Source organism: Schistocerca gregaria, chromosome 4, assembly GCF_023897955.1.
Source record: "Schistocerca gregaria isolate iqSchGreg1 chromosome 4, iqSchGreg1.2, whole genome shotgun sequence".
NCBI classification, from domain to species: Eukaryota; Metazoa; Arthropoda; class Insecta; order Orthoptera; family Acrididae; genus Schistocerca; species Schistocerca gregaria.
The window spans coordinates 517,898,445-517,912,621 of NC_064923.1; positions in this window are offsets into that span (position 1 = coordinate 517,898,445).

Sequence of the window (14,177 nt, forward strand, 5' to 3'; positions counted from 1 at the left end):
CTCTCTCTCTCTCTCTCTTTCTCTGTCACCTCTAGCTCCCTCTTTCCACCCCTCCTTCCCCCCTCTCACTATCCACCTCTTCCTCTCCCTGTCTCTATCCATCCCCCCCTCTCTCTCTATTCTTCCTCTGCCTATCCATCCCCTTATCCCTACGTTCATCCCTCTCTCTGTCCATCTTCATCACCCCCTCTCTATTTCTACCTCCTACACTCCTCTCTGTCGATCTCGTGGTCTTCTCTCTGTCGTCAATCTGTTCCTCTCCTGTGTGAAAGTCCTCCATAACCCTCTGTCCATCACCCCCTCTCCACTCTTTGTTACTCTCTGTTCGCCTCTTCCTCCCCTTCTCTGTCCACCTCCACCTCTCCCTCTCCCTTTCCATTTCCACTCCTTTCATTTATGTGCTCTTCTCTCCCCTCTCTCCTTCCCTTTCTCTGTCCATTTCCTCCTCTGTTCATCTCCTTCATCTCCATCTAGTTGTCAGTCTTTTGTTCTCCCAGCCTCTACCCATCTCCTCCTCATTCCTTTCTCTGTCCATCTCCTCCTCTCACGCTCTCTTTCTCCATTTCCCCTCCACTGTCTCTGTCAATCACTTCCTCCTGTAAGTAGGCTGTTTACGTTTTCTTATTGGTAACGCCACGTAGCGCTCTGTAAGAAAATCACTGGCTGTGGTGTGTGCAGTCTGTGGCTGGTTAGCATTGTTGTCTGCCATTGTAGTGTTGGGCAGCGGCAGCTGGATGCTAACAGCGCGTAGCGTTGCGCAGTTGGAGGTGAGCCGCCAGCAGTGGTGGACGTGGGGAGAGAGATGGCGGAGTTTTGAAATTTGTAAGAATTGGTGTCACGAACTGATATATATATTATGACTATTAAGGTAAATACATTGTTTGGTCTGTATTAAAATCTTTCATTTGCTAAATATGCCTATCAGTAGTTAGTGCCTTCAGTAGTTTGAATCTTTTATTTAGCTGGCAGTAGTGGCGCTCGCTGTATTGCAGTGGCTTGAGTAACGAAGATTTTTGTGAGGTAAGTGATTTGTGAAACGTGTAGGTTAATGTTAGTCAGGGCCATTCTCTTGTAGGGATTATTGAAAGTCAGATTGCGTTGCGCTAAAAAGTATTGTGTGTCAGTTTAAGCACAGTCTTGTACAATTTTTCAAAGGGGACGTTTCACTCCTATTATAGGTTCCTATCACCTCTTACCCCCACACTGTTCATCTCCTCGTTCTCCCTTCTCTCCTCATGGTATCACACCCCATTAGGATGCTCATGATTCTTACCCATACAGTATTTCTTTCTAGACTGTAATATGTGTCGAACGTTTGATTGAAACGTGCCTGGGGCTTAGGATGAGCTTCTCACCCATTCTTTCGCTCACATACGAATATGTCAGACATATTTCACACATATTTATCATATCTCACAAACATTTTACCTGCTTGTATGGCGAATTTCGCCCTGCCGTTTCATTTTCATGCAGCTTAATATATATGACGTCGTAACTCCTGAACTATGTGCTCTACAGTGATATATGTTTTTAGGTACATCCAGTGACATACGTGTCTATTGTCTATGAAATGTGTTTTGAATAGAGTTAGTAGTAATGAAGTAATAAATTAAAGCATTATGTTCTTGCAGTAGTTTTTCTCCATGAACAGCGAAAATGTAGTGCGTGACAAACTTCTTTCCTTTTATCCTTTCGTATGGGTCGTTAAGGAGGAAGTTCTGTAAAGGTGTGAAATCATGCGTGAAGCTTCTTGCAAGTCTCTAGGTGCTCTCATTCTCAAATATCTGATATCTAAAGTATGGCTATACTCGCGTCGTGGGCTACATTGCCCTCTCACCCCCACCCCATTGATAGGAGGGTGGTTCTTACCCCTAAGTGATTGTTTACAAGTAGAAAATGATGCGTGTACCAGATCTGGTTGAAATCGGTACAGTGGTTTAGAACGATGCGTGCAATACACATACATACAGAGATACGTTCATCCAGTTTTATAAATTCTATGGACGTAGATGAGTGAAAATGTACTGGGTGATCAAAAAGTCAGTATAAATTTGAAAACTGAATAAATCATGGAATAATGTAGACAGAGAGGTACAAATTGGCACACATGTTTGGAATGACATAGGGTTTTATTAGAACCAAAATATCACAAAAGTTCAAAATGACCGACAGATAGCGCTCCATCTGATCAAAATAGCAATAATAAGCATAATAAAGTAAGACAAAGCAACGACGATGTTCTTTACAGGAAATGCTCAATATGTCCACCATAATTCCTCAACAATAGCTGTAGTCGAGGCATAATGTTGTGAGCAGCACTGTAAAGCATTTCCGGAGTTATGGTGAGGCATTGGCGACGGAAGTTGTCTTTCAGCATCCCTAGAGAAGTCGGTCGATCGTGATACACTTGAGACTTCAGGTAGCCAAAAAGCCAATAATGGCACGGACTGAGGTCTGGGGACCTGGGAGGCCAAGCATGACGAAAGTGGCTGCTGAGCACACGATCATCACCAAACGAGGCGAGCAAGAGATCTTTCACGCGTCTAGCAATATGGGGTGGAGTGCCATCCTGCATAAACATCGTACGTTGCAGCAGGTGTTTATCAGCCAAGCTGGGGATGATACGATTCTGTAACATATCGGCGTACCTCTCAGCCGTTACGGTATCAGTTACTAAACCACGCATATCCTAGAAGGAAAAAGGCTCTATAACGGTAGATGTGGTAAACCCAACCCATACCGTGACTTTTTCTTTGTGGAATGGAGTTTCCACGACAGTTGTAGGATTTTCGGTAGCCCAAATTCTGCAGTTGTGGGCGTCGAAGACCCTCCGGACGTGAAATGAGCTTCGTCGGTCCACAACACGTTACTCAACCAATCGTCATCTTCCGCTATCTTTTGAAACGCCCACACCGCAAATGCCCTCCGCTTCACTAAATCGCCAGGTAACAGTTCATGATGCTGACGGATTTTCTACGCATAGCATCGGAGGGTACGCCTAAGTGCTAACCAAACAGTAGTGTATGGAATGCCGGTGCGACGTGCGACTGCACGAGCGTTAACCTCCCTTTTCATAGACGAAAAAGAAACAGCCTCAATTTCTTCCTGAACTATCTCAGCAGCTTTACGCCTTGTGATCGGTCGGCCACTACGGGGTCTATCGTCTAAACAACCCGTAGCTTGGAACTTCGAAATCATTTTCGTCACAGCTCCATTTGTCAGCGGACCTTTACCCGTCCGAATCACCTTCCTATGGCGATAGGATCGTAACGCTGAACTAGCACATTCCCCATTCTGATAATACAGCTTCGCTAAAAGCGCCTTTTCAAGTAACGTCAACATGCTGCGACTGCTGGCGCACCTGATTCTCTCTCTCATTACAGCTCCTTTTATACACGACAGTCAGGTGCAGTCATTGACGTTTTGCTGTCCAGCGGCATCTGTCGGACATTTTGTGAACTTGTTTTTTTTTGTTCTAATAGAACCTCATGTCATTCCAAGCATGTGTGTGAATTTTTACCTCTCTATCTACATTATTCCGTGGCTTATCAAGTTTTCAAATTTATACTGACTTTTTGATCACCCGGTATATAAAGATTGTTGTTCAGCTTCGCTGCTCTCCGGAGTTGCTGCAGCTATTTACTTTACTGCTCTTCCGGCGAAATATCTTTTGGTGCTCTCTGCAACTGAGCAGCTTGTAGCACCCATCATTCCAACGAGACCTGAAACCAAAATGAAACGGATAACACTATGAAAATTACAATCTCATCATTCCTATAACTTTAAATTATATATACATAATCCTCCCTTGTTAATCAGTCTATCTACTAGTGAAAACGGTAAAAAATGCCTAGAACAGTTCCTTATACACTCCTGGAAATTGAAATAATAACACCGTGAATTCATTGTCCCAGGAAGGGGAAACTTTATTGACACATTCCTGGGGTCAGATACACCACATGATCACACTGACAGAACCACAGGCACATAGACACAGGCAACAGAGCATGCACAATGTCGGCACTAGTACAGTATATATCCACCTTTCGCAGCAATGCAGGCTGCTATTCTCCCATGGAGATGATCTTAGAGATGCTGGATGTAGTCCTGTGGAACGGCTTGCCATGCCATTTCCACCTGGCGCCTCAGTAGGACCAGCGTTCGTGCTGGACGTGCAGACCGCGTGAGACGACGCTTCATCCAGTCCCAAACATGCTCAATGGGGGACAGATCCGGAGATCTTGCTGGCCAGGGTAGTTGACTTACACCTTCTAGAGCACGTTGGGTGGCACGGGATACATGCGGACGTGCATTGTCCTGTTGGAACAGCAAGTTCCCTTGCCGGTCTAGGAATGGTAGAACGATGGGTTCGATGACGGTTTGGATGTACCGTGCACTATTCAGTGTCCCCTCGACGATCACCAGAGGTGTACAGCCAGTGTAGGAGATCGCTCCCCACACCATGATGCCGGGTGTTGGCCCTGTGTGCCTCGGTCGTATGCAGTCCTGATAGTGGCGCTCACCTGCACGTCGCCAAACACGCATACGACCATCATTGGCACCAAGGCAGAAGCGACTCTCATCGCTGAAGACGACACGTCTCCATTCGTCCCTCCATTCATGCCTGTCGCGACATCACTGGAGGCGGGCTGCACGATGTTGGGGCGTGAGCGGAAGACGGCCTAACGGTGTGCGGGACCGTAGCCCAGCTTCATGGAGACGGTTGCGAATGGTCCTCTCCGATACCCCAGGAGCAACAGTGTCCCTAATTTGCTAGGAAGTGGCGGTGCGGTCCCCTACGGCACTGCGTAGGATCCTACGGTCTTGGCGTGTATCCGTGCGTCGCTGCGGTCCGGTCCCAGGTCGACGAGCACGTGCACCTTCCGCCGACCACTGGCGACAACATCGATGTACTGTGGAGACCTCACGCCCCACGTGTTGAGCAATTCGGCGGTACGTCCACCCGGCCTCCCGCATGCCCACTATACGCCCTTGCTACAAGTCCGTGCACATACGGTTCACGTCCACGCTGTCGCGGCATGCTACGAGTGTTAAAGACTGCAATGGAGCTCCGTATGCCACGGCAAACTGGCTGACACTGACGGCGGCGGTGCACAAATGCTGCGCAGCTAGCGTCATTCGACGGCCAACACCGCGGTTCCTGGTGTGTCCGCTGTGCCGTGCGTGCGATCATTGCTTGTACAGCCCTCTCGCAGTGTCCGGAGCAAGTATGGTGGGTCTGACACACCGGTGTCAATGTGTTCTTTTTTCCATTTGCAGGAGTGTATTAGCCTTCATTTAGAGTCAGTAAAACTCATCTGCCGAGTTTTAATTTTAATGTGTGTTCTGACCAGACGGAACTACTTTCGACCGGCTATAACAGTGGCTTCTTTGAGTGCCCTGGAAGAAGGCTCTTCAACTAGATTAAGAAAAATATTATTTCACTTGTTACGTAAATGACAAATAGAGACACTTAACTTTGAAAGTGTTGTTAGAAATAGGATACCTTGATAAATTAGAAATGGTATTTATTACGAAAGCACCGCTCCACGCACTTCTTGAAAATCTGTGCCCCTGCAGCACAAAATGCAAGGTTTACGAAAGCTGATGTTATAAGGAACTTTAACTATCACTCCCCTACACAAACATTTTGACTGCTATAGCTGAGGTCTCGAACTGGTCAGAGCTGTTGCGTGCCTTGCACTCTACTGACGTCAGTTTGCGGACGCTGCTATGCTGAGAGGGAGGCGTCGTCTTTGGAGTGTTCCCATTGGTCGTTGCAGAATGCACTGAGCTCTCGACAACGTCTGTGGTATCAATTACCGCTGCCAACTTTGGTGTAGCACCTCGACCTCTGGACGATACCACAATATGGATAGATGTATATTACGTTGCTCCTACCCACTTCATGTGGGTACACAACTGCTAATCACTTGTATATCAAAGTACGTGGTATACTGCATGCCCAGGTAGCCACTCGGTCTAACGCGCTGCTTCCCGAGCGGGAAGGCGTGCCGGTACCCCGGCACTAAACCGTCCGTTGGATTCGAGTCGAGGTTCGGTGTATCGGCCAACCTGCGGATAGTTTTTAAGGCGGTTTTCCATCTACCTCGGCGCATGCGGGGTATTTTTCCTGATTCCCCTCAGTTATACCATGTCGGCGATTCCTGTGCAATCACCGTTTCCACGTACGGGTACACCATAATTACTCTACCACGCAAACAACTGGGGTTACACTCGTTTGGTATAAAACGTTCCCTGGGGCGTCCACAGGGGGACGAACCGCACATTAACCTGGGCTCAGCGCGGGGTGGCGGTGGTGTGGGTGGACTGCTGTGGCCTGTTGTGGTGTTGTTAACCACTGAGGGCTATGGTGGGACGAAGTCTTTCCGTCATTTCTAGGACCCCGGTTTAATACATACATACATGTGACATACTCATTTGAATTTTACGTTTTTCGCATGCAAAATTAGAGATATTTCAGTTTTACTGACCAGCACCGTATTTAAGTAAGTGCAAGTCTCTTTTGCGTCATAATATCTGTATATCGTGTCTGGTGTAAGATGTTGATACAATCACATTTATTTCACACATAAAGTAATTCGCTCATTTAGACTAGTTTGCTTCTTCAAATGGCACGTAGCGCTGACCCTTCTTGGGAAGCATCCAGCACAAACAACTCTCGAACACGGTATGTTTGTAGAGCCGCCAGTGCAGAGACACCTGTTTACCTGAGTCGGTGCTTCTCGCCAATGCTAAGGACTCGCGTCGTGCTGCCCGTGCCTGTTATAAGAATGCAAAACATATTTGCTCCTGGACAGCCTTCATCGTGGACGTCCGCCTTGCGGTCACAACTTGTTTGCACCATTTAAAGTAGGACTTTGGCTGCGCAGTAGTAGCTCTTACCGAAGTAACCTTTCCAAATGTAGTTTTCTGTCAATACACTAGTTTTCCGACACTCAAAGTGCCATCAGAGATATTTCGCGGAACAAAATGAATTCCGCGTCGTAGCCTGCCAGGTGCCGATTGGGTAGAAAACTGTTGAAAGACAAACGAGCACTCAATGACGACGCTCTCTCCGGTACCTACAGAGAGCTTTGGTTTACTGCTTAGTATGTTGCAGAACTTTTTGAAATGAAAAGTAACGAGGATCGCATATAAACTAGCGCCACTACATAGATAACTAAACACTAAACTACTTTCAGAAGATGTCGCACGACTTCACAAAACTCCACATGTCGAATGGTAGATCAATATACTAAAAAACTGAATCTTTTGTATTTCTACCCACCAACCTTTTGGTTGCGAACTAATGTAGATGAGACATATGTTAGCATTACCACAAATCTAACATTACAACAAAGATAAGAAGACAGTAATCAGCTTCATACGAAAACCTTCACTTGGTTCACTTTACCGGTTTCGACATTTTAAACTGTCATCTTTGAAAGTGAAATACGCTCAACCCATTTTTAATCCAATATCAAAATAAGAATCGGACAGTAGCGTAATGCAAAAGATGTGCAAAAAATACATATATAATGTAAAATGAGAGAACTAAATGAACAATGATTGAAAAGCAGAAGTAAAGTAGGTTTGTTAAAGCAGATGTAAAATACACTCCTGGAAATGGAAAAAAGAACACATTGACACCGGTGTGTCAGACCCACCATACTTGCTCCGGACACTGCGAGAGGGCTGTACAAGCAATGATCACACGCACGGCACAGCGGACACACCAGGAACCGCGGTGTTGGCCGTCGAAGCTAGCTGCGCAGCATTTGTGCACCGCCGCCGTCAGTGTCAGCCAGTTTGCCGTGGCATGAGGAGCTCCATCGCAATCTTTAACACTCGTAGCATGCCGCGACAGCGTGGACGTGAACCGTATGTGCAGTTTGAAACGTCCCCTTAGAAAAATTTATACAAGACTGTGCTTAAACTGACACACAATAGATTTTAGCGCAACGCAATCTGACTTTCAATAATCCTTACGAAAGAATGGCCCTGACTAACATTAACCTATACGTTTCACAAATCACTTACCTCATAAAAATCTTCGTTACTCAAGCTACTGCAATACAGCGAGCACCACTACTGCCAGCTAAATAAAATATTCAAACTACTGAAGGCACTAACTACTGACAGGCATAGTTAGCAAATGAAAGATTTTAATACAGAACAGACAATGTATTAACCTTAATAGTCAAAATATATATGATAGTTCATGACATCCAGTCTTACAAATTACAAAACTCCGCCATCTGTCTCCCCACGTCCACCACTGCTGGCGGCTCACCTCCAACTGCGCAACGCAACGCGCTGTTAGCATCCAGCTGCCACTGCCCAACACTACAATGGCAGACAACAATGCAAACTAAACACAGACTGCGCACAGCTCAGCCAGTGATTTTCTTACAGAGCGCTATGTGGCGTTACCAATAAGAAAACCTAAACAGCCTACTTACATAGCCCCCATGCTCCCCATAAAAAAATTTACAAGTTGTTTTGGGCAGTGGCCAATACAGATTTGAAATTTTTTTTCATAATTACAATAACAAAGAAATGAAATGCACACACTTATCGATACAATGTTGGTCAAAAGCTAAAATTTTCTCACAGTCCATAAAGACAGTCCTGATCGTTCATCACAGTAAAATTGCAGTGTTTTTTTCAAAGTCTGAGCAATAAAAGAAATTGCACTTGGAAGTAGTGGATTTCTAAGCAGTCTAGAAGAAGTAGTGTTGTCCTTCCAACGAAAGACAGTGCTGACTCTTGACATGCAGACAGGTAATGGGCCACAGCAGAGTCAGTCGACGTTGAAGACTATCGGTAGGTAGGTCATCAGAGAGTAGACCCCTTGTAGTCCTGGTAGAGATTACGGTATTGGAGGGCCACCAGAGGTGCAGACCCACTGCAGTCCTTGTAGAAATAATGGTATTGGTGAGTCATCAAAGGTGTAGATCCACTGTAGTCCTTGTAGAGATGGCCAGCAGCCATCTGTTTGACTGTGCAGGCGCACAATCACCATTGAAGAGTCTTGCGGATAATATAGCAAGTCCATAACCACCACTTGTACACTCACAAAAACTGTTTTTGAAATGTCCTTACAACCAGCAATGCTTTTATCCAGTCCCTTACTGAATTATTAACACATGTGCAAACACTATCAGCCCCTACTTCTCACATATTGTCCATATACTATGACCAACAGAAACGTGTGCAGTGAAATGTAATTTACAAGTTACTTAATTTGATGAACTGGTGTCAATTACAATTTTATAACATAAGAATGCAATAACAAAGGTACAAAATATATCATTAAAGAACATAATAGTACAGATAACATTTGCAGTAATACAGGCTTTACAAAAGAATCGAAATAACAAATACATCAGTGTTACAGGAATTATGACATAAGTACATACATAAAAGATCAGAATAACTTTTGAAACATCAACTTCACACATGAGCATTAAAACAAAACACAATAAATAATGTCTGAACATATTTACAAAGAAAATAACACAGTATTTGAAAAATTCTACAACATAAATCTTATTAGCTAAACACATAAAGGCAGGAAAAAGACAAATACACAAGGGTACATAAACACATAGAGGGATAACACAAAAGGAAAGGACAGGGTTTGTTTTACTGCAGTATTTTGCATAGAGATCTCCCTTAGATCATCATTATTCCCAAGAAGTCCTATCTAAACCTGCTTTCTGTATTCTGTTCACATCCTCTTTCAAAAATAGTTTTTCTCCACTGTACACTACTTTTTTGGCCAAACCATTTTCTTATAGCTTCTCAATGCTTTTCTTCCAATTCATCATAGTTAGTTTCTTATATAGTCTACCCCCTCTTAAGCTAACTTAAATCTACTGTGCCCAGATGCTTAACTAAGGGACAAGGCAGCAGCAGCAGCAGCAGCAGCAGCACAAAACAATTAATACAAACAGCAATGACAAAAAAATGCAAGTAAGCATACCGAGCAGCAATAAATGTAATAATTTATATCTAAACATGACAAAGCTGAAGCAGAAAAAATATTACAGTAGAAATGTTTAATACCTATGTCACATCTTAACAGTAGAATGATGCGTCATGAGAACATATGCTAGCAGATAAGTTACCAAATAGGAAAAAACTATTTTTGCAATTCCCGTGAAGGGAAATGTCTATTTGTGCTCTCTTTTCCAAAAAAGTAAATCAAAAAATGATTCTTTACTGGGTCTGTAGACAGAAAATAGTGATATTAGTACATCTATTAAATTTTATTTTAACCAATGCTGCAGTGGAGATAGAAACTGAATATTAAACAAAATGAGCAATTTCTCAGCTAGAAAGACAATAGATATAAAATGTTTCTCATCATTTCATTTCAGTAAATATCATAAATTAAGAACTCTACAGTGTAATCATGTTTTCAAGTTTGAGGGTGCGGTATTTACGATGCTTTCTACAAAGGAATGTCAATACCGAGGATAATGGCCTTTTTTTTTACCTTTGTCTCTGACAGGCACACACTAATGGCTTTCTTTTGTCAGGTGGTTGTCGCGCAGCTGGGTGCCCATGACGCATTACGTGGAGGTGGTCACTTAACTGTCTTATCGAAATATTTACGACACCAGTTTCCGCTACGGTGGCAGTCTCATATAAAAAAAATTCACAGGTCAAGAATTTGCGTTACAAATCTGTAGAAACCAAATCCTGTAAATATAACAGTGTCCAAAAATTTTTGGCGGCCTTGTGATACATTCACGCGTATACACACATTTCATAACTCTTAAAGTACGATTCTTGGTTTCCAACATCCTTTTTCACAAACCAGAGTCGCTAACCACTACTCATTATTCCTTACCTTATTGCACATATACATATTCGTCGACACTTTTTCAATATTTCATCGTAACAGATATGTAGCATAACCAAATAACTCACATAGCATCAGCTTAAACATACCTCAGCAGCATAATTCACATCGTCGTCGTAATAATATCATAACACCTCAGTCAAATTCTCAAAATCTCCGTAGCTTCCTCCAATAATTTCAAAACCTAAAAAAAATTCTCTGCTCATGTCAAAAGTGTCATCTACCTCAAACGTACTTTAAAAATCATGATCCCATACCAAATACATCATTCAAAGCTCTCATAGTATCACAAGGGTTCCGAAAAAATATAAACATTTCACAAAGTACAGACAAAATACAATTTCATAAGTGTGAAGTTATCCAACTGAGTAATTACGTAAACATCTGTCACGGATGTAGTATAATAAATGTTTGTTTCTCTCAGTTAAATGATCAGATAGCTGTGTAATTTATGTGTTAGATAAATATGGTACCGATGTGTAGAGTTGTATAAGCAAATACCATATTGTGCAATATGGTGCCTAATTATCGCCTTGTGTACAGTTACGATACTCCCCATTTGTTCAAGAAATCTACGTCACAAAGTACAGACAAAATACAATTTCATCAGTGTGAAGTTATCCAACTGTGTAATTACGTAAACATCTGTCACTGATGTAGTATAATAAATGTTTGTTTCTCTCAGTTAAATGATCAGATAGCTGTGTAATTTATGTGTTAGATAAATATGGTACCGATGTGTAGAGTTGTATAAGCAAATACCATATTAGCTAGTGCTCCTTGTGCTTGCCAAACACATGGTACACAAAGTAAGCGTGTACCCCCCTGAGGATTAATGTAATTATATCCTCAGGTGTTACAGATTACAGCAATGGAATGAAATGTATCACGGAAAACTTTCTTTGTAATTCAAATATGTAGAAAAATAAATAGTTTAATGCGTGTCCTGTAGCGCTAAATGTGCGTCTTGCTGTAAGACAATCTCTGTGGAAGTGTCGTAGTTATTGTCCTCCGAAAGCTACGTTCTGCAGAAGTCAATGTACTTACCTCATGATAAATAAAAGTGAAATGCTTTGCGTATAGATATCGTATTACTACGCTTATTGCTGTGATGAAGTAAGTACTGTACTGTAACGTATTGTTGTGCTACAGAAAAGGCTGTCTCATTGTAGCTATACCACAAACGTTACTACTAAAACATGTTTTACTTTCCAGAATAATACAGAAAAACTGTGCAGATATAAAACAGATACACCGCAAAAGTAACATTGTAAATTGTCACTCATTAGCAGCGTCGTGATAAAATCGTGTAGGTGTCACATAAACTAACCACTGAGTCATCTGGTGTCTCACAGAAAGTACTTCAAATCCAGAATGTATTTTCAAGTAAACCAAAATGTTGCATTAAAATCTCATTAACAGTACTGGTAAATGTTCTAAGTATGTCAGCCTTATAGTCGTTACGTAATCGTGCAACTAACAAGCAAGAATGTACAAATAACAACACTGTGTCGTCTGTTCACTATAACAATGCATTCGTAATTTCTGTTTAAAAATGTTCCCTAGGTTCTAGACTGGATATTTAACTTCAAAACATTGTTGCATGTTAACAGTTTCTCAGTGTGACAAAGCATACTAGAAATGTGAAGTGAAATGTTTTATGGCAAAGACAAAGTTAAAAAGCAGATTATATTTCAATAAACGGTTTTACAAGTGAAATGTGGTGTAAACCTTTACTCTTCCTAGTACGCAGAGTTTCAACTTCAACGCAATTATCATGTGGTACATGGTACATCGGTAAGGAAGACTCAAATTTTTCTCAAGGTTAGCGTCTTTTTCTCAAGCCCAGCCAGCGCACATGTCTGCCTGCCGGTGCGAGTCATTGTCTGTTTCTTTGTTGGCGCGCGTCGTTATTAGGATTAGGAGACCTAGCTTCTACAAATTCACCTTGCCGAGAGGGCCCTGCTCTGTTTGAATCCCGCCAGTTCTGATGCAATTCAGGTCTGCCGTTACGATCATATCGTCTGTCGTCATGTCGGTAACTTCTGTAATTAATTTCTTGTCGGCCATGTGGTGCAGAATTTCTCCCTGAATCGTAACTGCGCGCTCGACCGTTGCGTCTGAAGTTATTCTGTCTCCCTTGATAGTAATTGTTTTGGCTCCCATATTGTCTGTTTCTACGATTGTCTCTGTTATAATCATTACTACGGAAATGCGATCTTTCTCTGTAGCTATTACTCTGCCAGTGGTTCTCATATGAGTGGTGTCTGTTTTGGTCACGATTTGCGTTGTAAGAATAGACTTGTGTCCAGTTATTGTTTCTGTCGTCACGGAATTGTGACGGATGTGAGCTGTAGTGATTGTTTTCCTGTTTTCGTATCTGGCTACGGTCTGTGTCAATTTCTAATTCTTGTAAGAATCCCTGAAAAGCTTCAATGTCATCTTTGCAACGTCCCGCCAAAATCATATGTCGTACATGTTCAGGCAATTTCATTAAGCAAATGTGGATGAGTTCTGTGGGGCTGTATGGGTTTGAAAGATATTGATTCAAAATATTTCACAAGACTGGAAAATTCAGATTGTTCGAAATGTTTCATTATAATGATGCTATGTTTTACTCGGTCTTGTGTAGCTTGAGACCAATATGCTGAGAGGAAAGCATCATAAAATTCTCCTTCACTGTGACAATCGTGAATGACCGATCGCATTCTTACAGCTAGTTCATTCTCTAAGTAGCCACATATAAATTCTAATCTGTGTTCTAGTGACCAGTTGGGAGGAAAACAATGAGAGAATTGATGGAGCCACGCTTGTGGATGAATGTCGTTGCCAGAATTCTTAAATGTTTTGAATTTACGTGTAGTAATGAACAGCTTATATTCAAAATCACCGTGTCGGCGGGTCCCATATCGGTCATTGTTACGTCGTTTCGGCGGTTCCATCTCAAAATTCGGTGTACTTTGCCAATTACTTTCATGATTTCCGAAATGCCCTGTGTTATTAGTTTGTGGTTTTTCTGTATTGCTTTGTCCCTCTTCCCATACTGGGGCGCGAGTGTCCTCTGAAATATGTAATTCTTGTATTACTTGAGCCAACTGATCTTGTACTTCCCGCATTTCTTTTTTGTACTGTGTGTTGATTTGATTTTGATTCTGTTTGAATTTCCTAATTTGTTCATACTCTTCAGTGTCAGTGAAGGCTACAGGTTTTGTGTCATTCAGATCATCATCTACCTTCGTAGATAAGTTAGTGAACTGATCTGAAAGCTCGGCTACTTTATTCGACAGTGAAATTATTTCCT